Here is a 27,410-nt window from a genome sequence, read left to right on the forward strand (position 1 = left end):
AAAAGATCCACAGTCTAGGCTGTGGTTATCTCTCTAAGCCTCTCTTCTCACTCTCCATGCTTGAGAAGTACAACTATACAGCAATAGAATGCCTTGCCTTTGTGCAGTCAGCACAATCTTACTTAAAATGACTTTCCTATATAAATGTATAAATAGATATTCTTTTCCTTGAATCATTTCCTCATATTCCTAAGGATATGACCCCTCTACCAAACTTTCTTTACATTCTCAGAATATTATGATTTCTATCAGACATTCAATAAAAAAGAGAAAATAAAGCCTTATACAAACTCTCTCTCATTCCAAGACTATAATCTCCTTGGAAGGACCACATGTTATTTATCTTTGTGTTCTCTGAACTCACACATAGTAACACAAAAAATATTTTAGTTGAAGAAATAAAAAGAATTAATCAAAAAACGTTTGAAGCACTTTTAAGTTTTTGTAAAATGATCATTTTCTTATTTCATCATTCAATATCTTCTTGTTTAATCCATTAAGTAGATTTAGCTATTTATTTAATTCCTCCCTAGTCTCTCACCAAATCTTTTATCACTTATTTCTTTCTTTCTAATACAAACCAATTGAAAATTTTATTCTTTATCTGTCACTGTTATTTGCTCACTTTCTTTGATGTTTTAATTTTTATAAAATTTTCCACTGTGGACAGTGACATTTATATGCTTCAATGACCATTACATAACACTTAAAAATATCTCTTTATTATATTACCATATTCCTTTGTAAGAAAATTATCATAAAACTATGCAAATATGCTCTGAAGTAACTTTTGAATGATGGAATTAATCAGGAGTATCCGAAAGTCCCATCTCAGGGCCAGAGTTAAGATGCTGTTAAAATACCTGACTGCTAGTAGAATAGCACTTAGAACTGGCTTAGGAAAGAGACAGAATTCTATAATTGTTTATAAAATTAATGCCCTCATAAACCCAGAATAAAGGTATAGCAATGATATTATCTGGGAAGAATAATTGGATTACGGTTAATGGTAAGAACACCTGAAACAATGATATTCTAAATCTAATATAAATCTTGTAAATCACTAAACCAGGGAAAGAAGGTTAATAAGGTTTTCTTTAGCCAACTTAAACAATTTTAAATAAAGATATGGGTTCACAGACACATATCAAAGTGAGAATACTGATGACAGAGTAGTTTGGAAGGAATAAGATCTCATAGCATGATCTTCTGTGATAAAGACTGTGATAACATTTCCCAGGACAGACATCAGATCTGATACTTGCTCATTGGGAAAACTTAGATGGGCTTCTAATAGAAGGAAATCTGGAGGAAACAATCACAAGTTGATGAAATGGAATTCCTTTCCCTAAGGGAAGGAAATAGAAATGTTGGCAAGATTAAGAAAATTAACTTTAGAAGCTAATTGTATCAAGCTTGGAAACTTGTACAATGAATCCTTGGGCTTCTCTTAGAAAGTGGAGTTCAAGGAAGTTGACTATCAAAAAGAATATAGTTCTGCAAACTTAAAACAAATTATACCAGGATATTTGAAAGTCAAGAAGGGAAACAAGCAATATGATGAAACCCAGAACTTTGGATGAGGTTGAAGGGAAAATGAGAGGACCACACATCGTCAAATTTAGAAAGAACTTTACAAAAGGGAGTAGTAGAATCAGAGTGAATTAAATACCTAATTATCAGAGAGAACATAAAGAGAATTCTTTTTTTTTTTTTTCAGAGAGGAATAAAAAATCACAACTAATGTGATATAAATATTTCCTCATCTATTCATGTATTGAGAGCCTATTGTGTATAAGGTATTGTTAGGCACTGGACATTCACCAGTGAACACAAAAATCATCTCTCCCTTGTGGAATTACATTCTTAAAATACCATAAATATATCATTAAAATTCATTAAAGTATCTTCCAGTATATTTCCTGATGTTATATTCAGTTCAATTCTCTACACTTTTTACATGTGTATTTTTTTTGTAATGATGATTCATGCTCATCCAAAGTGATAACCCTAGAGACAAAATCCTTTATAAATTCTATTCACTCAAATAAGAACTAATGCATTTTAGAATAATATGCAATAATAAGTGTTGAAATGAACTTTTGTTGTTATTATTTATTCACTTAGCCAGATAATCAACTATTATTACTACTTTTTGCCTTCACAATGTCCACTACTCCTTTCTTTCCTAGAGAATCCTGATTTTTTTCAGGTAACCACTATCCCATATCCAATATACACACAGTGAGATATCTTGATGAGGTAAATCTCACTCTTCCCTGGGGAAAAGAATGATGGTCAAAGGGGTAATCCCATTCTCCCTTCTCTGTGATTGGTTCAGGAATGGACATGTGACCCAATTTTGCTGTATGACGCATTTACTCATTGAGCCCTCAGATTGTCCTTGAATATTGAAGTGAAACTACTGACAATGACACATGTGACAATTTAAAAAGAAAAATCAGTAATAAAATGGAAAATAAAATTGTGCTTTAATCTTGTCCCTGAAAATATAACAGGGCACATTTATAAAAATCTTTTTGTAACAAGTCTTTTGATATTTTTTTTCTCATCTATTATTTAGTTAAAAAAAAAAAAAATTGCAGCTAGTATGAAAAGGTCATGGTTGCTCAGTGGAACTGCTTTTCTAGGTGATTTTAAATTGATTGATGTTCTATTTGACAGTCCTTTTTTAACTGATATTACTCACACTTCCCAAATAGTTCCCAGGAGGTTTATGACTCAAACCCTGGCCCCTCTTAAGTTTCAGACTTACACCCTCAACTGTTTCTCTGAGTGTAAAAGGCTTGTCTTGCTTATACAGCAAACCTAAATGTCTCCAACTGAACCTATTATCTTCTTTCCCTCAGTGTCTCACTGCCTTTGTTCTCCACCATGGTTTGTAAAGCATACTATCCTCTAGGTTGATCAACCAGAAACCACTCTGTCAATTTCCTCTTTTTCATTTATTCTTGAAAACAAACTGGCTGTTATTACCTATTCCTTCTAAATCTAAATTATTTCTCTAATTAATTCATCATTTCTCCTCTGTATCCAATGCCTTATTCAGGAATTTATCCACTCTTCTCTGGATTTCACAGTAGTGATCTACCCAGTCATTCTCTTTCCTTTCTGCTCCTCATGATAGCATCAGTTATTTTATTACGAGGATGTGTGTAAATGTGAGTGTGAGTGTGTGTGTGTGTGTGTGTGTGTGTGTGTGTGTATACCAAAGCTTGGCAGAATCTCAAGGTAATCCATAATCTGACCCTTACAACATTTTCCAGATGACCCATTTTATTCTGCTTCATGAACCCTATATTATAGTCAACCCAGGACATTCATCATTTCTAGAACATGCTTGTTAGTGTTTTTTGTGTGTGTTTTTTTTGCTATTCCTTTGTTCATAGCATTTTCTGTGATACCATTGTCATACATCTCTACCTGTAGAAATACTACCTATTTCCAAAAACCCAGTCTGAACTTTAACTCTACTTGGATGTTTTTTCTTTTTTTTTAATTTCTAAGGACAATCATTCTTTTCTTCCTTGGCATTACCACCAGGCACTTATCTGGGCTCTATCAGACACTTATCTGCCTTCTCTGCAACACACAAATATGAGTCATTAATATATTGTTATTAGGTAAAAAGCCAGCTTGTTTCTAGAAATATAATGTTCAAGAGCCAGATAATAATTCTTGCTCCATATACTACATTATTGTAATAGTAATTTAATCCCACTTTGACTACACTTTAGTAAGGTTAATAATAAATCAAAAAGGGCATAGAAACTAAAAGACAGAAACATTAAAAGGGTAGAAAGCACAAGGAAAGTACAATTTTAAGAGCTAGGGACCCAATAGGATCAAAATTGGACTCCTTTCAGGTCTGTAAATTGACTGACTGGACTACTAGAAAATATTTTCCACAAAATCTGTGCCTTCCCTTCCCATTGTTCTAGTGTGGGTCTATATCTAAAAAGCTGGTTGCTTTATTTAGGTTCAGTTCTTCCCGTTCCTAGGACCACGATTATCTTTTTGATAGTTGTGACCCTCTGAATATTTGGCATGACTTATAAGAAGACGTAGAAAGACCTTACTCAAGAAACAAATGTTTATTGATCTCAGATGGTGTCTCAGATATGTCATACTATACGACTTACTACATAGTTCCTTGTCTGTGCATTTCTCTCCACATCCTCTACCCCAATAAGAATGAAATCTCTATGAACAGAAGGGCTTTATCTTGCTATTCACTACAGTATCTCTAGCACCTAGGACACTGTCAGTTCCATGGTAAATATTGAGTTGACTCAATGAATTCCAATATCCTAGTCCAAGCATGATTCACAGAAAGCAATTTTTATAGATATTTTATAATTCCTGTAAGCTTACTACTAACCAAAAATCTATATTCCCTTCACATCATCTCCATTATAGTTAGATGTTGCTCTATTACTGAATAATGGCCAATGAAATGTCATGTTTTCCATTTGGGGGGCACAATTTATAAAGGAAGGAAGATCTCCTGCACCTTCTCCATGCTCACTTTCCCTCCTGCTGGTTCAGAGCAGACAAGATCATATGTTCTTAGCCCATAGGGGCTTGTGGAAAGAATTCAGGGGTTTCATGAACTTGGATGGGAAAAACATTATATCTTTTAACTAGCCTCTAACTGAAAGTTAGCATTTCATTTTACTTTTGATGGGAATCAAAAGAAATCCCAATAGTATTAGTAATATGTGACTTGGTTGCCAGTTGAAATCACAGATACTTCATATCATATTTCTGCTGCTGCAGATATCTCAAAATATTATTTACCCTCATCACTACTTCAGAATTATGGTGGTTATTAGAACTGTGCTGCTAGATTTAGTTATTTAATGTCAATTAAAAAATACATATATTTACCACGTCATAAATTCATTTCATACACATTTTGATATGTGTTTGTCAATGTAATTACTATCCTTTACAACTATATATGTTTTATGTATTTAAAAATATTATACTTACAAAAGAGTCTATAGGCTTTATCAGAGTGACAAGTAGATTATGTTAAAAAAGAAAAAAGAAAAAAAAAAAGAAATGAAGGGCCCTGCCTCTGGATTGGCAGAGCCATGAGCTGAAAGGACCTTGGGTCCCTGAATTACCACAAGAGGAGAGCTGCCAGCTGAAAAGTAGCCTCTTCCTTGAACTATTAAGAGTAAGAAAAATAACGTATTCTTTTGGGGATGTATTCATTAACACAGACTATCCTACGAAAACTAACACTACAATATTTTTTCCAGTCTGCAATTTCTATGAAGTAAAACACTATAACAAAAATCAGGAATTAACAAATATGTCCTAAAGAATTATGTGGAATAAGCGGGAAAAAAAGGGAAAATATGTAAGTATTTTAGCTTTTCAATGCTGTTTCACTTGGGCCTGATTTACTACAATCTCATTTGTATAATAAGCTTATGTATAATTAATGAGAGTTTCCTTAATATTAGGTCTCTTAAAACTTTGTTAATTCTCCTTTATAGTTAAAATGAAGGATTTTTATTGTCCTTCTTGTAAGAGAGAAAGAATGGTACTCTTCACTTCATGATTGAAACAGCTTGGCCACTTGGTGACATGTATGCAAATTTCAGTTTTAGTAATTTTTGCTGATATTTAAACTGCAAAAATAATGGGATAATGTCCATAGTGTCAAAATTGTGTATCCTTTCCTATCCTTTTCTTCTGCACCATTAAGCCAGCTAAAGCATTTTTAGTTCTCATTTTATATTGAATGTTTTAAGTTGGCCACAGTTTCAGAAAAAACAAAAAACAAAAAACAAAAACCCAGATGTGATTCGTTTTGGACAAGACTTAAACATATAAATTTCACACAAGTTTAGAGGCCACTAAAGTCATGGAAGAAGCATTTTATGATTTATAAACACAATCCATTCTGGGCGAGTAACCAATTAAGGTGAAAAGGGCAAGAGAAGTATCTGAGAGCACTTAAGGTGAACTATCCTTGACCAAACTGTAAACTAAATTCACAGTATTTCACATTGTTATAAAATTGCTTTTTGAACTTTAAAACAGCAAAATTTGATTTGTTATTATATTCTCTCTGCAGCCTCCTTTGTAGGCATCACCCTATGTGTTTGCACAAAGTCCAAAAATCAGTTGCATTCCAGGCATTTCTTTTGGCTTTGTGTATTGTTCTCTCTTCACCCATCTGCCAACCCTGCTTTACCCTACATGATTCAGACTTTCACAATTTAAAAAATTATAAGGCTCTTTAGAAACTTAATTATTAGTAACTATTAATAATTTTAGTATGAAAACAGGTTTCATTTTGTGGGAGTATGTGAAAGTACTTAAAAAATGTAATCAATTCATATGTGTTTGTGTATATGCCCTTTTTAAAAAGAATAACTTTATAATCGAGTAATCTACTTAAAAAAGAATTATCATTATAAAATTCCTCAAATTATATATTCAGAAAAAATTGACTTTCTTTAAAAATAATGGAGATGTACATTTTTAGATTTCTTTTCTTTTTTCTTTTAATTTATTTTTAAAATTTATTGGGGTGACAATTGTTAGTAAAATTACATAGATTTCAGGTGTATAATTCTGTATTACATCATCTATAAATCCTATTGTGTGTTCACCACCCAGAGTCAGTTCTCCTTCCATCACCATATATTTGATCCCCCTTACCCTCATTTTTAGATTTCTTATTAGGAATTATTTTTTATTTTTTAGCTGCATTTGGGCAAGTTTAGTGTAGTAATTAGAAAGTTTTTATTGTGGGAGAAATTACTTACAAATGGATTATTTGCTCGAATAATTTGACAGTAAAGTCATATATGGGTATAAATATTTTATAGACATTAAATCTATCAGTTTAATATTTCTAATCCAACAGTGTACTTACGCGTATTAGTGCAAAGGTGTAACTCATGATATTGGTATTTTATCATAGCAATCATCTACATTGTGGAGAACTATTTCCTCAGGATAAATATATATGTATATATTCTAGTCAGTTACAATGTGGATGACATTTATTTTTGCGGAAGTTTTTCTTGATCGGAGTTTTTCTTGACACTGAACAAGATATGTGTGTGACATGATTGAAGAGGAATTAATTACCACCAGCAGACTATGACTCATAAACCAATTTACCTTTAGTGGTCCTGTGGCATGGGCCCCAAGAGTGAGGCTTCATTTTAATTGCTGTAATGGCCATTCCTTTGTGTCATTAAAGCACAAATAAAGATTGGATGTGCCAATAAAATGAGAAATAGAACATAGTAGGGTTGTTTCTAAGATTAAAATCTCATTTAATTAGCGTGAAGAAAAATTAGAACTGAAACACTGAAGAATTTCTTACTATTTTTAGAGTTAGAAAAATACCGTTAACTTCTTATTTAAAATTTCTTTGGCCACCATAGCTGTTACATATTTCAAAAACCCTCTTTGTAAAGAATCTGGTTAGTTGACAGATTCACATAAATGCTGAATACATTTTGAGAAAAAAATGAAAAATTGTCTGTTAGGATTTGAAAACTTCTGAAGCAGCGTTTGCCATTGCTCACTCATGCTCTGCCTCTAATTCATTGCCAGAACAAATAGCAAACACTCAACAATTTACAGTTCATTATTCCAGTATGGCACCAAATGGCATGGATTTAAATATGAGTGAAGGGTAAGGACAATCTACTCATAAGGTATTGTATTTAGGTCCAGTCTACCATGTTAAAAATATTAGTTCTAAAATATTTAAGTGATTTACATAAATAAGTATATAAATAAAATAAAATTTATCTTATATAAAGCTACTGTATGATGTAAAAATGGCTGAGAAACTTGTTCTGTGGATTTGGGGAAACATTAAAGTTGTTAATTAATTATCATTGATTTTTTTACATTCTCCTTCAATTTTTGCCAGTGTAACTTTTTTATTACAAAAAAGTTATCTTCCATTAGGATCTTTGGACCTTAGATATTATTGTATCTCAGATTAATACTGCTCAACCTACAGTGGTGTGATAGACATTTGCCTTGTCTATTGCTTCCCATTCTTTTATTTTCAATATTTTATTGTATTTGTCTTTCTGTTTCTTTGCTTTCATCTGGTGATTTGGAAACTATATATCTTATTTTCATTCTTCTTATTTCCCTTTTGAGTACAGTGCAATACAGTTTTTTTTTTTATCAAAATCTGAAGTTCATCACTAACTACAACGTCTCCCCAAATACGGCAAGAATTTTCTCATGCTTTCATTTTCCTCCTATTCTCTTCATCCTTGCCAACAGCTATGTCCAGACCATTTAGCTTTTTGATTTTCATTTTAGTTAGTCAATGTTATACATCAACATTTAGGTACTAAATATCAGTTGTATTTGTTTCTTTGCTTACCATTTTCCTTTTTATTCCAAGTCATCTTCTTTTTTGAATACCTTTGATTATTTTGTTTTGCTCCAGAAATGTTTTCAGAGAGGCCTCATTGTGATTTTCTTCCTCACATTCCTTTCTCCTTTGATTCTAAACTTGGAATGTCCAGGAGCCATTCCTGTATGTAATTATAATCAACAATTCTTGTGACTTAAAAATTACTTTTTCTGACTAAACCCGATGTTAAATCCCATGAGTGTGCCTTAAGATCAGTTGGATGGATTTAAATGTATATCATAATTTTCACAGAAGAATCTTCCTAAAAGCAAGTTGATTTTTTGAGTTAGAAGGAAGAACACTGGGCTGAAAAGACAAAACCTGATTTCGGAGCTCAGTCTACTAATTAGTTCTGCGATGTTGAGAAAATTGCTAGATTTTTATCAATGTAAATCTTTTCATCTGAAATATGAGTAACTTCCGATCTAATATTCTCTAATGTTCTTTAAAAATTGAAATTAGAATTTAGCATATTTAGGCAAGATGCTAAATTGCATTGAAATATTACCTCACATGGTTGTGTATGACTGGTCTTGCTCTAGGTTAATGTTGCTATTATTTGATAGCTTAAAATGTGAAGAGCACAATAATAAAGGATAAAGAAGATATTGTGGTACCTAATACATTTACATAATATGGATATATGATAAGTAGTCCAAAACGTTATGGATTTGTTCTAAACAACTTTTTATTATCGATAAATATATCAGGAGTGTCAACTGAAGAATATATTAAATGTCTATTATTTAACATATATTAAAATACCAGTCTTTTACAAAAAAATAGAGCTAAAATACATCCTAAATATTTAATACAGTGAAAGCAAAAATAATTTCACTGTTAAGCTGAATTTGCAATACTTACTTTTTTTTCTCTTCAAAATGGCAAAATGCATTGTGCTCAATGGAAAAAAGAAAAAGAGAAAAAAAAAAAAAAACAGACAGAAAGGAACTTTATTTACCAGTGAATACTTGTTGATCTGCAGACATCTCAAGTAAAATCACTCATCATCAGGATTAGTTCTAACAGCATCTGCAGAAACCAAAGGAAAGGATGATGTGACAGCTCTTTTGAAAACATCCGTCATTGTCATCTGATTCCTCTTATTATGTCTTTCCTTTTCAAATATTTCCTTCAGCCTGTACATCTGGATGATCTTCTGTTCTGTAGTACACTTTTTTTTTTGTTTGTTTCACAAAATCTATGCAATTTTTTCAACACTCTCAATTGTTAAAATAGATAACACTCTGTCTGGGTTACTCAGATTGGGTCACGGAGTGAACACTTACCATTTTTTTCAGCCCTTTTAATAATGAATAATGCCACTGCCACAAGTCTTTCAGTTTATTTCGAATAGTTAATGCATCATATAGTTCACAAATCAAAATGACATTAAAAAAAAGTCTTGTTCCCACCCCTCTCCATATCTACTTTTTCCCTCATCTATTCTTCCGGCTACCGATTGAAAACATTTCAGTTCTGAATTTTTATAATTAATTCTTCAATTATTAATATGCTTTGGCTATTTCAAAAAGATTTTTATTAAAAATATGGTTAATATACAATATTATATTAGTTTCAGGGGTACACCACAGTTATTCAACATTTAAATACCTAGAGAAGTGATCCCCATGATAAGTTCACAACCAGCTGACACTGTACTATGCTATCACAATGTTATTGACTATATTCCCTATGCTGTACATTACATCTTCATGATTTATTTGTTTTATACTTGGAAATTTGAACCTCTTATTCCCCTTCACCTTTTCCCCCCTTTTAAAATGTTTCAATTACAGTTGACATTTAATGTTATTTTATATTAATTTCAGGTGCACAGTATAGTGGTTAGACATTTACATAATTTAAGAAGTGATCCCCCTGACTAGTCTAGTACCCACCTGGCACTATACATAATTATTACCATATCATTGACTATATTCTCTATGTTTCACTTTACTTCCCCATGACTATTTTGCAACTAATTTGTACTTAATGCTGTTACCTTTTTCACCCTGTCCCGTAATCCCCCTCCCATCTATCACCCTGATAAATCTAATACCCATCGGACACCATCATAATTATTACAATATTATTGACTATATTCCTTATGCTATACACTATATCCCTGTGACTATTCTGTAGCAACCAATTTGTACTTAATCCCTTCCCCTTTTCCACTCACCCCCTACCTCCCTTCTTGCAACCATCAAAATGTTTTCTGTATGTATGAGTTTGTTTCTGTTTTGTTTGTTTATTTTGTTCTTTAGATTCCACATATAAGCAAATATAAACAAGGTTATGTTGTGTCTGTCTTTCTCTGTCTGGCACTTCACTCAGCACGATATCCTCCAGGTCTATACATGCTGTCTGTGCTTTGGCTATTTTTAATAGATGATAATTTAAAAAAATATTTAAAAAAACCCCAATATTTGGATACTTCTAATCTTTCAAATCCTGAAAATGAACTTCTACTGTCACTTATTTGTAGGCTGAAATAAAGTAAAATAACTGGTCTCGATGCTCAAATGTTATAGAGAAATATCAAACATAATGTTGGCTTTGTTATAATCTACAGCTTAAATAGAAATTTATCAATGGAAGCTAAATATAGCAGCATAAAACCTTTGTCACAATTGGCCCGACTCTTTGAAAGGAAAATGGCAAATGTTTGAGTCCATTTACACTGATGTGCTTGCATTGGCCTAAGAAGAATAAAGATAAAAGAATATATGTTGTTAAGAATAAACTGTAAGAATATATAACTAGCTCAGAAGTACTTGTTATGTGGAAGAAAAGTCTCAGAGGGAAGAAATACAGTGACCAAAAGTATGTGAGGTTATAAAAAGTTAGTATAAAGGAGAAGGCACAGTATCACTAAATCAAGTCATAAGGTCTGACCACTAAGACGTACTGCTTGCTATAACTTAGAACTACAAGGAGAAAGTGGTTTAAGATGAACACTCGGTTCTCCTTAGACTACTTGAAGCAATGGAACACCAGAAATATTTCAAAATGAAGTCATAATACAGATAGCCTAAGTTCTGTCTCATCTAAATTAAACAGAATCGATTGCCACATGTGCTTTAAAATAAATACACTTATTTAACTTGGTTCTTTGGAAGCAAGTAAAGTCAGAGTGAACATGTAAGTTGTTCAATTTAATTTTCAACCTTTCCCTTGTGTATCTATGTAGTTAATCATACAAATCTTCCTCTTAAACCAGAGTATAATTTTCTTCAAGGTCTGTAATAGCTGAATTCCAACTAGCAGGGCCAGAATCAACTCTGCTATGTTGACAACCTTAATTGAATATGCACAACAATATTAAAATATTAGAAGTATAATTCCCTTCACCTTGAAGGGATGTTTTACATTTCATTATATAAACCAAAGGAGGGAATCAGTCTCATCATACATTAGGAATTCTTTCATCACTGCTCATCATGTCATATGATTTATTACTTAGTATTTAGAAAATTTTCTTTTTATCAAAGTTCATTACTAAATAGACTATGCTGAAGATGGTAAGATTTGTCTCCTTGCCATGCAATGCAGTTTAGCGTATATGTTTAAATTAAAAAAAAACACAAAAAACAGAAGAGGTTTATTTTGCACTACATCATCGTGGAAGGGAAAGAGTAGACATGAAATGAAGGAGAAACTATCCCCTCCCTTTATGCCATCATAAGGCTGGGGTTCAACACTCTATAGAGTGCTTTGTACATCCCCACAGGGTCAGGATTCTAATTTCACGTGGATGTGCTTTTTTTCAAGACAGGAGATAAGATTTTCCTTTTTCATTGTTGACTTTTAATGTTTTTAAAATTCTACAAACCTAATCAATGTGCACATTCTTAAAAAAGATATTTTAATGCTTATAATAAAATCTAGCAATCCCCTGTCCTTCCTGTCCTTACTTTCTGGTCTTAATCCTCAAAAGCATTTGCCTTCAACAAGATTTTTAGTGAAGAAAGTTGATGAATTCACTTTAGAATATATGGAATTTGTCTAAGTGGAAGGGTCCAGAAAGTTGTTGGACGTCCAGATTTGAAATTTAGGACAGGAAACTTGGATACACGTACTGCTTTGGGAATTCTCAATTTATAGGTGGTATTTGAAGCTATGAAAATAATATCTATCTCAGAGTTGCTTTTTCAAATATGTGTCGGAGAGCCCTTTGCAAAATATGATATAAATGTAGAATATTCTTAGAGAATAACGTGTGGCACTAGGAAGCTTAGTAGTGTGAAAATTAATAAATATAAACCTCATTGAAAAGGGAGCTAAGAAGCTTGAAAGGAGAAGTCTCAGTCACATGGCACACAACAGCACACTACTGACCCCAACTGGAAGAGAACCTTGCATCACCATAGAAAGTGATACTACATTACTACTTCAGCAGGGGGAAGAAAAGATTTCTTTTCTTCCAGCAACAGCTCCGCCAATGGGAGACTGCCATAACTCAGCCAATAAAAAGTCACTATACTTTGAACTTTTAGTTTCTTTCAATGGACTCTTTGTTTACAATAGCTCCTCCCAAGTTCATAAAAGAGCATTCCTATTTTTGTTTCTTTGGACATGGATTGTTTCTTTGGTGCATGGTTCCTAATTAAATCTGCATGACCCTAATTGCAATTCTTTGTTGTTCCTGAATAAATCCATTTTGCTGGAAAAAAATATCTATTTCTTTAAGGTCAACAGTAGTAATAAATCTTGGCAGGCTGTTCTATATCTTGACTACAAGGAGCTACAGACAACAAGAACTGAGAGAAGAGTCACCAAATTGGGTAAAAAACAGCTCAAAAAAGAGCAGCAAGAAAGGAATGGAAGAGAAAAAAAACTGGAACCCAATCTTAGGTTTTCTTAAGGCCAAACCTAGAATCCCTATTCTGCCGCGGTTCAGACATTGGAAAGAGGATTTTCAGGTAATGATTAGTTATAAAGCTTTGCGAAATAGTCCACAGAATTTTCCATTGAGATGTACATAACTAAAATAGAATATTCTTACATGGAAAATTGGACAGTGAGTAAAATTTGTCATTGCTTCCTTTATCCCTAACTGCCTTTTATTGTTATATTATGGCTTCCCAGAATTCTCTGCTTTAATACTCTCCTCAGATTTACCCCTGAGGGCTATGTTCCATCCCTCTGGAAGTCTTATGCTTCGCTTTCATCAAAACTCACCTGAAATTCTACTACTATGCACGAAAGATTAACTGCAATGGGAATATCTTTCTGCCAAAAACATTTGTAAAATTGAACAAAGTATCAAACAAATTTCACACATTGGAAAATAGCATATAATTATAATCTCTGAAATTAGGAAAATAAGTGAGGTGAGTCCTAAAATTGCCCCAATTTATATTCAGGAGTGGGGGGTGGGGGATCAGTTTGCAGATCACAGTGCATCAAGAGGGAGTTTAAACAGGGCCTACCAATCTAGCTGAGTTGAAGACAGAAATTAGAGCTAAGGAAGGAAATTGGCTAAATTTTGTGAGGCAGACTATCCAAAAAGAAAGGTTATACACATACACACACAGAGTTTTGGAAGTCTGCAAAAGTGACTCCCTGAGTCTTACATTGAATACAAATCTAGTCTACATGAAGTACAATTTCATGAAATATCAACTAAGAAAACACCAACCAAAACACAACAGGTTGGAAATTCTCTAGAGCTCCCTAAGTCTTAGAAGAATTTGTGTTTCCCACCAGCCAGAGTTGGTGAACTTTATGATATGTGCAGCATTGGATAGAGTGCTCAGAAGAGCTATACCTATGCAGTAGCCCTAAAGGTTGCTTCAGAACAAAACAAAGCAAAACAAAACAAAACAAAAAGTAAAAAAGCACAGCTTTGAAAGCATCAAACTTATTCTATATAACTCCATGCCAGAAAAAAGTTCAAAACAATTTAAAGAAAAATATCACCATTAAAAACCACACAATTTAGGATTTCTTGCATCTACTAAAAAGCAATCACCATGCAAAAGAACAGGACTATATGATTCATAGCCAGTAGAAAAAAAAATCAATAGAAACAGACCTAGATATGACAGAAATGATGGAATGATCAGAAAAAAATATATACCTTAAGTATCTAGTATAAACTTTACAAATAGATTTAAGGATGTACACCTAATGAGATTAGAAATGGAATATATAAAAACTGAAAAACTTTAGAACTAGAGATGAATAATATAATGCTAGATTGAATGAAAAATAATTGGATGCAATTAACTGCAGATTAGAAATTGCAAAAGAAAACATTAGTGGGCTTGAAGGCATACAAATAGACACTATCCAAAATAAAGTTCAAAAGAGAAAAGAATGAACCCCTTCAGTTCATCAGGGACCTGTGAGATAACATCAAGTTTTCTAATACAAATGGAACTGGAGCTGGGGGATATTTGAAGAAAGAATGATCAAAATGTTTCAAATTTTAAAAGTTGTCACATTTTAAAAGAGCACCTAAGCTGAATATGAACAAACAAAACTACGCCACCACACATTACAATCACATTACTGAAAACCAGTGATTAGAAATAAAAAGAAACAAGAGAAACGGCTCACACATAAAGAATCACATACAAAGAGATAACTTTTTAAGGTGAGGGGACGGTTCTGTGTCTGGACTGTAGTGATGATTATACAATTACGTATTTTTCAAATCTCATTAAACTATAAAGTGAGTGAAATAAGCTCATGTACATTATTTTTTCATAAAACTGATTATTTTAAAAATTTACTTGATCTGTGTTCTTTTACTTGACAAATTATTGTTATATTGTAGACTAATAAAAGCTAAATAAACTTTTTTCTGGTGTACTTTTATTTCAAAACAAAATTTTGGACTGAAGTTTTTAATTTCAAAAACGTAAGTTTTAACTATGGTCATGTTAAGTGCTATGGTGAAATATTTGGGAGCAGGATAGATTTTCTAGCACTTATCGAAACTTACTATAGGACTACCCAAATAGATCCAGTCCTGCAAAAACAAACTGGCCTAAATTTAAAATGTCATTTCAGGCAACCACTGGGAGAAAAACCTCAAGGTATTAGTTACAGCAATTCAGCCACTTCTCAATAATTTATTCTAGCGAAGAAGTACAGTGGCACTAACATTCCACGATAGCCTCAAGTCATGAGAAAATTTCTATTTGGCTTCATAACACATCAAGTGATTTCTAGAAAAATTTTTCCCAAAATTCAATTTTATAGTATAATTGTATCAAGCATGGAGCAGCTAAACTTCACAGAATATGAGCTGATACAACAACAAACATTTTGAACATCCTCTGTTGATAGAGTTCTGTGAAGGACATTGGGAGTAAAAAGACATATCACCTTAATATTTGTGATTAGCAATACCTGTCACATGTTATTTACTCCATATCATCTGTGGAATGAATATAATAAAAACAATATGTCCTGTCTGCCACAGAATCACACAGCTCCCTTGGCTTGGGAGTATTGCAAAAACGAGACATTTCCTTGGACCATTCATCACAGGTTAGGATGCCCATTTTTCATTATAAACACATATTCCTCTATTTGTAAAGTTCTGCTTCCCTTTTATCCTCATTCAAGTGAACCTGGTATGAAACATTTAGTTTACAAAATCTACCAAGTGGAAGTTTTGCATCTCAATACTCACGAACTGCCTAAACAGCAAAATAAATTTTGATTAAATAGACTCAGGGGACACCTATCATCACAACTGATCTACACTTCTATAAAAAAAAAAAAATGAGGGAGCAGCAGAAGTCAGAGATTCACAGCATGAGAGGAATTCAACAGGCCATTGCTGGTTTGAACATGGAGGGAGTTATAAGGTGAAAAACCAAAGTGACCTCTAGGAGTTGAGCATGATTCCCAACAAGCAAACAGTAAGTCAGTGGAAACCTTAGTCCTACAACCCACCCCCTACTGAAACAAAAACAAAAACAACCCGGATGAACTTGGAAGGAAATTCTTATACAGTCTCCAGCTTTGCCAATGCCTTGATTTCAGCCTTTGAGATTCCAAGCAGAGGACCTAGCTAAAATGTGCCAGACTCCTGACCCACAGAAACTATGAGATAATAAGTATGAGTTGTTTATAGCTGCTAAATTTCTGATAATAGTACAGCATAGGGAATATGGTCAATACTATTGCAATAGCTATGTACATTGTCAGATGGGTAATAGACTTATTGGGTTTACCACTTTTTGAGGTATATGTCTAATTACTATGTTGTTTTGTATACCCTGTAACCACACATGAACTTCATTTCTTTAGCATCCATTCTGCTTTAATCCAGGCTAGCTTTGTTTAGCCTGACAGAACTATGACTCTCTTGCATTCTTTCCCCAGATCCTCCTACTTGTACATATACTGTATGTCCACTCCTTTTAATCATTAAGCCTTTAGGACATTAGCTTCTGGTCAGCATCAAACTCACTTAAGAATAAAGCTTCAGGTCTACAAAAAAAGAAATAAATAAAAAATATATGTAATATATATATATAAAGGAAATATATAATATTATATATAATATATATTATGTGTATATATATTATATATATTATATATATATAAAGGAAATTGATTCTGTTTAAGATTCTGTCAAATTCTACTTGTATTTTATAAGTCTAGGATTAATTTGCGAATAGTGCCAACCTAATTGGAAGGACATGGCTTACTAAATTGAAATATAAACCCATAACAATCATCAGAGATGGATACTTTATAGATTTTAGGTAAAGTAAATTTAAGGTAAAAGTTGGCACTTGTTTCTTTCAACAGGCCGCATTTCAAGAACACATATTGAGAACCGTATGATTTCACTCATATGTGGCATATAAAACTAAAAGCAACAGACGAACAAGACAAACAAGCAAAAACTCATAGACACAGACACCAGTTTAGTGGTTACCAGAGGGTAAGGGGGGAGGGGAGTGGTAGATTAGAGTAAAGGGTGTCAAATATGTAGTGATGGAAGGAGAACTGACTTTGGATGGTGAACACACAATGTGATATATAGATGATGTATGTATACAATTATAGAATTGTACACTTGAAACCTACATAATTTTACTAACCAACGTCACCCCAATAAATTTAATAAAAATAAATAAAAAAGATTACTTAAAAAAAGGAAACATATGAAAGAGAAATTACATTGATATTCTTGGGAAGCAACATACAAGAATAACAATAGACTAAGTCAAAGTAATGCTCCAGAGAAAGAATTCAGGCAGATTACCAATCACTTGGTTGTAACATGTTTCTACTAAATCTGAAAGCTCAGTGTAGGGTTGAGAGCCTAAATCTCAACAATACTTATTAATAACTCAAATCACAAAATTAGAATTCCAATGACAAAATCTTTATCAGAAACTTGCTAATGGCCTTTGAGTTTAACATTCTGTGTCTCCTAATATACCTAGGGACTTAAACCAATGACTTTTGACCCAAATAATTTTCTTCTAAGATGAAAGTGATTGGATGGCACAGACTGGACAGATATAACTAAAGAATTTCAATTACACTCTCTGGCTTAAAACAGTATTATAAATCTAGTTTTATTCTACTTATGACATAGGTAACAGTTGATTATTTAGATAGGTTTTCAGAACAAATATTATTGGTATAATGAAAGAGGTGCTTTTTTTTGTCTGTTCTTCCTTGCTTATTCAAATAGCCTGACCATACCCCTTGATAATTTTAGCTGGATTTCATTTGGACAAAGTAAACAGTTATAATTTAACCCATGGATGCCATAAAGCTCACTGTACTCCATACCCATATCATATATTCATGGGCATAATACATTCTCATGATACACTCACTTTATACACTTGTTGATATTCACTAGAATGAAACAAAATTATTGACCCAATGGGTATATATATAATATGTATTGGTTTTCTAAAATATATACTCAAGTTCAAAACCAGTCTCTGGCCAAATGGTGGTCTTAGTTCCCCTGATACCCGCTTTCCCAGTTCTTTGCCATTATTTTTCCTATCATGGTCAATAAGAAAAATTCAAGAAATGAAAGGGCAATCAATGCATGATCTTTTTTTTTTTTTAGTACTTGTGAAGGAAACAGTTACTGCCATAGTTTAATATGACTCTTCTACTCATTATTTGTTCCTCTTCTCTTTTTAATCTCTCTCTCTCTCTCTCCTAGGGCTCATTTTATTAACTCTTCACATTCTTTTTATACTTTATCTCATCTACAATGGGAGAAGTCCTAATTTTAGCACACAAATTGAATTTTCTCATGTTAGTATTTCCTTAGCAAATACTTTTTTTTTTTTTTTTTTCTGTTTCATTAAGTAAAATCTAACAAGTTTGTGTTGGAACTGTTTAGGACTCAGGTCACCTGGAAGGTGAAGGGATTAATAATGTGTGAGCTGAGGTCTGAGGGTACCAGAGATACAAATGCTGGCTGTTTACAATTCTTAAGTTTCTCGTCAGCATCAATGGTCTGGTTCTCTGCTTCACACATGTGAATCTGAACTCTTTGGGTCATACTCCTCTCTCCTGCAGCTGAGTTACTGAACTGTTACCTACAACCACCAACCGGGTCATACAGTGTTTCTTAGTCCTCTTTATTCTGTGCCTCGATTATGACCCCCTATTTCAGACCTGCAGGTAGTTTCCTGACTTGGTAGGTTTGGTTTATATTCTTCTGTATAAGGTGAGCATGAGGATGATTACCTCCCCATTAGGCATCATTGAAAGTTTTGAGTTCCCATTGCTGTAAGAGGTGTTACCGTATCTTAGAGTGAATGGCTATGAGGTGACAAATTCTTTATAATTAAAAGAAGTTTGTTTCTAAACAATGTATCTAATGTTATATTCATATAGCCATGATTATCTAAGAAATATGAGGTTTGACAATTAAGTTAGCAAATACATCCCGGAAAAAGTGCTACACACCTCAGTGCTGAATATCACTATGTTCACCTTCAAAGTACTCCCCTTGGGAAGCTATGCACCAACACCAGTGCCTAGTCCACACTTCAACGCAATTTTGGAACTCTCTTTCTGGAATGGCCATCAGAGCTGTCATCGTATTACCTTTGATGTCCTAAATGTCATCAAAATGTCTTCCTTTCAAGATTTCCTTTATCTTTGGGTAAAGAAAGAAGTTATTGGGGGCCAGATCAGGTAAGTAGGGAGGGTGTTCCAATATAGTTATTTGTTTGCTGGCTAGAAACTCCCTCACAGACAGTGCCATGTGAGCTGGTGCATTGTTGTGATGCAAGAGCCATGAATTGTTGGTGAAAAGTTCATGTCTTTTTTGTCTAACTTATTCATGCAGCCTTTTCAGCACTTCCAAATAGTAAACTTGGTTAACTATTTGTCCAGTTGGTACAAATTCATAATGAATAATCCATCTGATATCAAAAAAGATTAGCAACATTATTTTGACTCTTGATTTGGATTAACGGAACTTTTTTGATCATGGAGAATTGGCTGACTTCCATTGTTCACTTTGGCGCTTTGTTTCAGGGTCGTATTGGTACACCCATATTTCATCACCAGTGATGACACAGCCCAAAACATCATCTTGCTTCTCCAAAAGGTTTTGGCAAACTTCAACTCTCCTTTGGTTTTGTTCATCAGTGAGCTCCTTCAGGACCATTTTTACACACACCTTTCTCATGCCAAGATATTCAGTTAACATTTTCCTAACTGTTTCTCTATCAATGTTTACTTGGTCTGCTATGCTTCTCACAGTCAGCTGATGCTTTTGATGCACAATTTGATGAATTTTTGCAATGTTTTCATTAGTTCTGCTCCTTACTGTCTGCTCTGACCGCTCTTCATCAGTGGCCCGTTCTTTCCCCTCAGAAAAATGTTTAATCCATTTGTACATTGCCATTTTCTTCATGGTATTATTCCCATAAACTTGAACTAACATGTCCCTGATTTCACTTCCACTCTTGCCAAGATTAATAAGAAATTTAATGTTTGTTCATTGCTCTAATTCAAGCTCACACATTCTCATTACAACACACAAAAACACACAATAATAAACGCCACTCAGCAAGACACTGCCACACGTCCACATGAACACAGTTGTGAGACACTGATATACCAAGGTTATGAAACCTTAACGAGATGTTTGTACAGTGCTGCCAACGGTGGCAAGTTCTCAAACTTAATTGTCAGACCTTATATGTTGAATAATGACAACTACCTATTGAACTTACCTACACATTCTGCTTCCTAAACTACTTAATGGCAGTTGGAATCATTCATTTATTTATTCATCAGATATTTATGTGCTGGACAGTGTTCCACTGGGGATTCAGGAGTGAACAAAAAAATATAGAAATTCCTGCCTCAGGGAGTTTGCATTCTATTATGCTTGTATATTTATGTAGTATTTATGAATATTGCATAAATCAATAACATATGAGAGCAAAAAAGTGAGTTATCTATTAAAAGCATGAAAACTCTACATGAAAGGGGGGATGGCATATAATAGAAGAATTCCACATTCCTCTCGTGGTGCAAGTGTCTTTAAAATGGGACAGATGCCCAAATAGGGAGTGGGAAATCTTGAACAATTCAATCTGAGTATGATTAATGCAAGGAAGGTGACTTGGGGCTCCATTTTAGAATATCTATATTGAAAGACATGGCCTTGCATCAAAACTTTGATGAATGAATATGTATTTGCTTAAGTTAAAGTAAAAAATTTAAGATACATTATATATATATATATATATATATATATATATATGTGTGTGTGTATATAATGCCATAAGATGTTCTACTTTAACTATTTTTTAGAATGCCTATTGATCTTGATCACATCAGATGAGCGAGTTTCTACTGACTTAATAATAGTAAATATTGACTTTATATCCACCATGGGCCATGCATTGGGATTAGCATTTTATATGCATATTTCCTGTGTTGTCACATAATCTTATTAATCTCTCCATTTTTTATGTGACGAATCTAAATCAAGAAAAATGTCAAGTAATTTGCTCAAAGTAATACAGATGTTATAGATAAAGGCAGGTAAACTCTAAAGCCACTGCTGTATAAGGTTATTCCTCTAAGTTAGAGGTCAAGCATTATCCCACCTGGGAAGCTTTCCTCATTCCTTTTGCACTGATTCTAGGTCAATTAATCATGTAATATAGAGTCATTTTTACTGTATACAAGCTTGTGACCTAACTTCAGAGAAGGATGTTCCAAGACTGGGAAAAGGGGCCAATATAATATCCTATCAGGGTAAAGCTTGTAACTCCAGTTTCATATAGTACTTTTGAGGTCACAGAAGATCGGGGACTAAATGTGGCCTGCAAGAGTAGCTGCTCCAGCAGACACATCTGCCTTCGTGTGGACCATACAGGGCTGGACAATTGACCCTGCGGATAGCAGACATAATGGGAAGATAATGGGAATAGCAGATACTCTTCTTCATTTTCCTGGGTAAGTCCCAGGGTTCTCATATGTTCCCACAGTATTGGGGAGACTCCTGAAAAATGAGTTTGACTTTTCATTAATCTTGGCAAGTAGGTACTGAGATAGATTAAACATTAAATAGAAAAATAAGTAAATAAATGTGGTATCCTAGTTTCATGGAGTAATTCATACCTGAATCATGCATTTAAACGTGCATAAACATATATATTTGAATATGTGTGTGTGAGGTTTTGTGTATGTTTTTATCTGCAAGTGACAGAAATGTAATGTCAAATAACTTAAGATAAAAGAAGATTTATTTAAAAAGTAGGGGCAGTTGAGAAGATTAAAAGGGAATATGTGCGAAGATCTGCAATTTATGGAACCTGCACCTTGGATGCTCTCCGGTAGTTTTTGTCACTCCCTCTTTCATCACTTCTCATTTACAAGTAAGTCTCATTCTCTCAGTCTTCTGTGCAACAGGACACATGGCCAGCATCAGCCCCAGGGTCCTCCCCTTCCCCCTCAAAAAAATGGTGTGCTTTTTTTTTTTTTGCAAGAAAGAAAGTGAAAAGAGCTTCAACTCCAACTCCAACTGAAAACATCGGAGTTGGTGAGGACTCCAACTGACCCTCTAGCTACTGCTGGGGATGACGTTAGAGGCAGGCTCTACAGGACTGGTATTAGCTCAGATGAAGGATACTGGGTGCAAGCAATGCAGAGGTTGAGAGATTGAAACTTCCCCATGAGCTGACTAGATTTATGAAAAAGATGAGAGTTGAGCTGGGACTTAAAGGATGAGAAGGATTCAAATAGATCATATGGGTGAGAAGGGAACACAGTGGGAGCAAAATCATAAAAGTGTAAATGCAAGGGATACAAGGAAGGTGATTTAATTAAAGAGGAAGCAAGAGAAGGAGCTATCATTTACTGACCATCTGAGATCTACTGGGTCATGGCTGGTACTTCATGTATATTTCTCACTTAATCCTCTTGGATAAGTTTGGATGTTTTTGACTACAAGTAATAAAAATCCTAACTAACATTGGGTTACACAGAAAATCAGTTGGCTCAAATAAGAAGTACAAAGATGGGGTAGGATGTAGGATTGGTTGATCCACTGTCTCAAAAATCTATTCACTGTTTCACAAGTATCATGTGTTTCATTTAACTGCACTGTGTCCTTGAACTGAAATGGAATGTCTGCCCAACTTTTAATATGGCTTTTGTGTTCAGCTCATATACTAGCACTGCACTGACTATTTTAAGTTGAATAAAATAAAATATCTAGTTTTTCAATCACATAAAATATATTTCAAATGCTCAACAGCCAACTATTGTTTGTGGCTCTATATTATATAGCATACAGAATCATTTCTGTCATCACAGAAAGTTTTGATGGACACTGCTCTTCTATGTCCTTGGAATACTTTCTGAGACTATGCACTTTCTTGCACATTTACCTCTCAATGCTTACAGGGTTTTTTTTGGTGTTTTTTAATTTTATTTTTGTTTTATCTCCCCATTATATCCCTTAATTGTATATTGCCCTTTGGTTATTCTTTTAAATATTTCTTGCTTATATATATTATCTGCACAAGATAGTACATTTCAAGGATAATTTTTCCATGCTGTGTGATGGATGAGTAATCACTTGTTGCTTTGAATTTGAACATATAAGATTTCAAATTAACATCAAATGCCAAACATGAATGGCAGAAAGGAACTATTCTTTAAATTGAATTTTTATATTAGAATAGTTTCAGATACACAGAAAAATTTCAAAGATAGTACAGAGAATTCCCATTCACCCCACATCCAGTTCCCCCTGTTACTAATATCTTATATTAGTATGATAGATTTGTTACAATCAATTGGACAATATTGATGTATTATTATCAACTAAAATCTATATTTTGTTTTTTACCTAATCTTTTTTGTTCCAGGATCCCATACAAGACACCATATTATATTAAGCAGACATGTGGTCTTGACTATGATAGTTTTGCAGAGTTTCCTTGTTTTGGATGACTTTCATCATTCTAAGGAGTGCTGGTCAGGTATCTCATGGAATGTCTTTCATCTGGGATTTGTCTGATCTTTTTCTCATAGTTAGAATGAAAAATTTTGAAAAAATAATTTAAAGTATTGAAAAATCATTTTCAATACTTTTCAAAATAAAATTAAAGTGAATGAGAAGAATAGATATCTAAGGATTGAGACCACAGTTAAAACATTGTAGTTGTGATTGGCATATAGAACGTGGTATCACAAAACTAAATGTACAGATAATGGAGATGAACATTTAGATAGTACTAATTGCAATCTTGAAAGGCTCAGGGTAAAGAGTGACCAGAATATTATAAACATGAGATGGGGGGAAAAGTGCCCAAATCTTCTCTTTCAACAAACTTTCTTTTAAAGTAGCTTTTTCGAGTAATTCTGAGCAAAAGTTCTCAGGAAGGTGAATGAGTTAATGCCAATATCTATAATAAAAGCAAGATAAATCTAATATTCTTGAGTCAAACTTTTTTAAGAAAAAAATGAATATTAGTTTTTATTAATCAAATAAGTAAAACAGTAGCTATATTGTAATGTTCCTGACAGAGTTTCACGGTAGGTCCACTGATAATCCTTTAACTCTTCACTCCTTCAGGACTGCCATGTCAGTCATGCTTCCACTTTGAAACAGCGTGGTGATGCATCTATGTATGTACCTCAGAAGTATGAATATATGTACTTTTGGATAGGTCAGTAATGTGATGGTAGTTCCTAATTTCCTTGATTTACCACATTTTTTCATTACTACTAGATATAAAAATAGATTTTTCAAAGTCCAAAATATCTATAAACAATTACGTGTATATTTTGATCTATACCACATATTCGCCTTAAAATATTTCCAGGCATGCTAGTCAAAGTATGTACCCGTGGATGTAGGATGGTGAGGCTGACTAGAAGAGCATACAGTCTTCCAGAGGAGTGAGAAAAGACAAGTAGAAAGTGGGTCAAGGAAGGAAAAGGAATGCCATTACATACAAAAGTTGAAAAATGCTTTAGTTTTATATAGTTTTTATTTTACCACTCTCATATTGTTATTTATTTAGTCACTCTTCCAGCCAGCCTACTCTCAGAACCCAGACTTCTCTTTTCTTATACTTCTAAAGGAGGAAAGCTGATATTACTTTGGTGCGCAATCTATGCATCTTGCTATGTTAAGCAACTGTAAACTTCGTCCAATTTAATTGCATCTACAAACTCTTGGGTAGTTTTATTATTTCCATTTTAAATGAAGAAACTATGGTTTTAAGGAATTACATAATTTGTCCCTTGGCAGAGAACTGATAAGTGAAGAAGCTCATAAGCATGTCTGTGTAATCTCAAATAAAACTTATATTCTAACGACTGATAAAACACTTCCAAAATGATTGGATTGAGTCAGGCTATATTCCTAAAGTATATACTCCGGGAATATACAGTTTTGTCTCTGATAATTCTTCTCTTTACAAAGCTTGGGAACAGAGAAGTTAAATTTAAGTTTGGTTGATCCAGGAGCTTAAAGATCTACTCACTGTTCCACAGGCATGGTGTTTTAATCATTTATATTCCATATGCCTCACAGCTGAGATAAGGATTCAGCAAGGGCTCCACAGCTGACCAAGCAGAAAGTTTAAAAGTCATAGCAAGAGTTTCCATTGTCATGAAAGGACAGGTTTTCTAACATGGAGAAAACCTCTCACTTCATGGAGTCACGCGCTCAACAAGGCTTTAGGAAGTCATCTGGTACAGACACTTATCTCCAGAACAGGAATCCAGTCTAAACCAGGGCGTGTGAATAAATCACCATAAAGAGTCAAGGACACAGGTTGTTTTGGGGCTGATCATGTAGAATCCTGGTTAAATACTTTGCCACAGTTATTCTACTCTCCTGAATGGTTTTCAAACTGAGTTCACACATTTGCCCTGGATGCAAGTAATAGCTCCAGCAGGGAAAATGATCTTAAATAAAACATGGATGTGTTTGAATCCTGTTTGTACAATGTTTGATCATTGAAATACATATAAAATCAGGGGGTAGTAATATAAGAATGTATTTACCTCCATAATTTCAAAAGCCAGTAGAATAATATTTATGTGGCATGAGTGTGTATATGTGTGTGTGCGCGCGCTTGTGTGTGTGTGTGTGTTTGTGTTTCTTAGGAGCCCTGCAGAGGGTGTCTGCGCCTAGACAATTATAATATCTCTTGAAGGCTACCTGGTGATTTTGATGACACATGTAAAACTAGGAGATTAAGAACATGAAGGATCTATTTAGTAAAACTCTTACTTTTGTTACAAATTTCAACATATAATTTTCACAGCCCTTCTCACCAAAGAGTAAGAAAACTTATTCAAAATTTAATTTGTTCCATATTTTGGAATTGTATCTTTTACATTGTACTGAATTGGCAGTTCACTTGCTACAGAAAAAATAACACAAAGAAAATACTGGGCATGTCTGCCTATATTATCATGGTTGACTGTGAACTACATAGAATATTATTTGGACATTTATAGAGACAAACATAATAATTATGGGGGAAAAGTTCAGGATTATTTTGGCTTTTTATTCTAGCATATTTTAAGAAATTGACCTGACTGTAACTTTCATTTGGAATACTTGTTGAAAAAGCATAAGTAAGTTTTAAAACTTGGATTGAAACTTAATCTATATGGCAATAGTACTTGGAAGAATCTAAGCTCAACTCAGAATAAAATGTCAGGACAGGTTTTTAAAATGGTACATCTCATACAACTTAAGTGTATAAAGAAATAAACTGTGTATTGCTTAACTGTTTTTCAACAAAGGGCATAATGTGTAAAGAAAGGAAATAAGTGTTCAATAACAGTTGATTTAGCCTGTCCCTTTTAAGGTATATGTCATCTGTGAAAAATACAAAAATACAAAAACATAATGGTTCATATGCTCCTTTCTGATTCCAAGGGAAAAACCTTTCAAATCTTCATTAAACACTTTTATTTTGTTTTCATGCAAAAGTCTCTGTTACACGTTCTGTTTCACCTTCAATACAAATTAAGTTGTAATTGAACTGCTCTTTAAATACACAGAATCTACAAAATAGCATTTGTTAAGATTGCAATGGTCTTCTTCCCCTTCCTGCCATCTTTCCCACCACATCACTATCTCATGAAACCAAAACAACATACTAACATGGAGCACCAATATAATACCCCTATTATATACCCTTTATAATCTAAAGCACTAGCTCTCAAACACAGCTACACATTGGAATCATCTGGAATATTTTAAAAATGCTGATCTTTGGGACCTATTCTACCTGATTTGATTGATATGGAGTGTGGATTTGGATTTTTTTTTTTTAATTTTAGTTTCCATAAATAATTCTAATGTGCAACAAAGTGAGAACCATTAATTTAGAGTAGTGGTGCTCCATCTTGCTTGCACACTGGAAACTTCTAGGAATTATTTAAAATATTGGTGCCAAGTTCTCACACTTCAACTTGACGTAACTGGTCCGAGCGGCAG

General features: G+C 33.6%; 1 long non-coding RNA gene across 13 annotated transcripts in view; it reads right to left on the reverse strand.

The window, feature by feature from the left end:
* LOC109447544 (uncharacterized) overlaps window positions 1–27,410 on the reverse strand; it is a 659,535-nt gene that overhangs the window by 54,870 nt on the left and 577,255 nt on the right. For all 13 annotated transcript variants that reach the window (XR_012494223.1, XR_012494217.1, XR_012494213.1 and 10 more), the window contains 2 exons: window positions 9,405–9,475; window positions 8,411–8,564 (listed from right to left, as the gene is read on the reverse strand). This is a non-coding gene — a long non-coding RNA (uncharacterized LOC109447544). The remainder of the gene's footprint in view (window positions 1–8,410; window positions 8,565–9,404; window positions 9,476–27,410) is intronic.

Source organism: Rhinolophus sinicus, linkage group LG01 (genome assembly GCF_036562045.2).
Source record: "Rhinolophus sinicus isolate RSC01 linkage group LG01, ASM3656204v1, whole genome shotgun sequence".
NCBI lineage: Eukaryota > Metazoa > Chordata > Mammalia > Chiroptera > Rhinolophidae > Rhinolophus > Rhinolophus sinicus.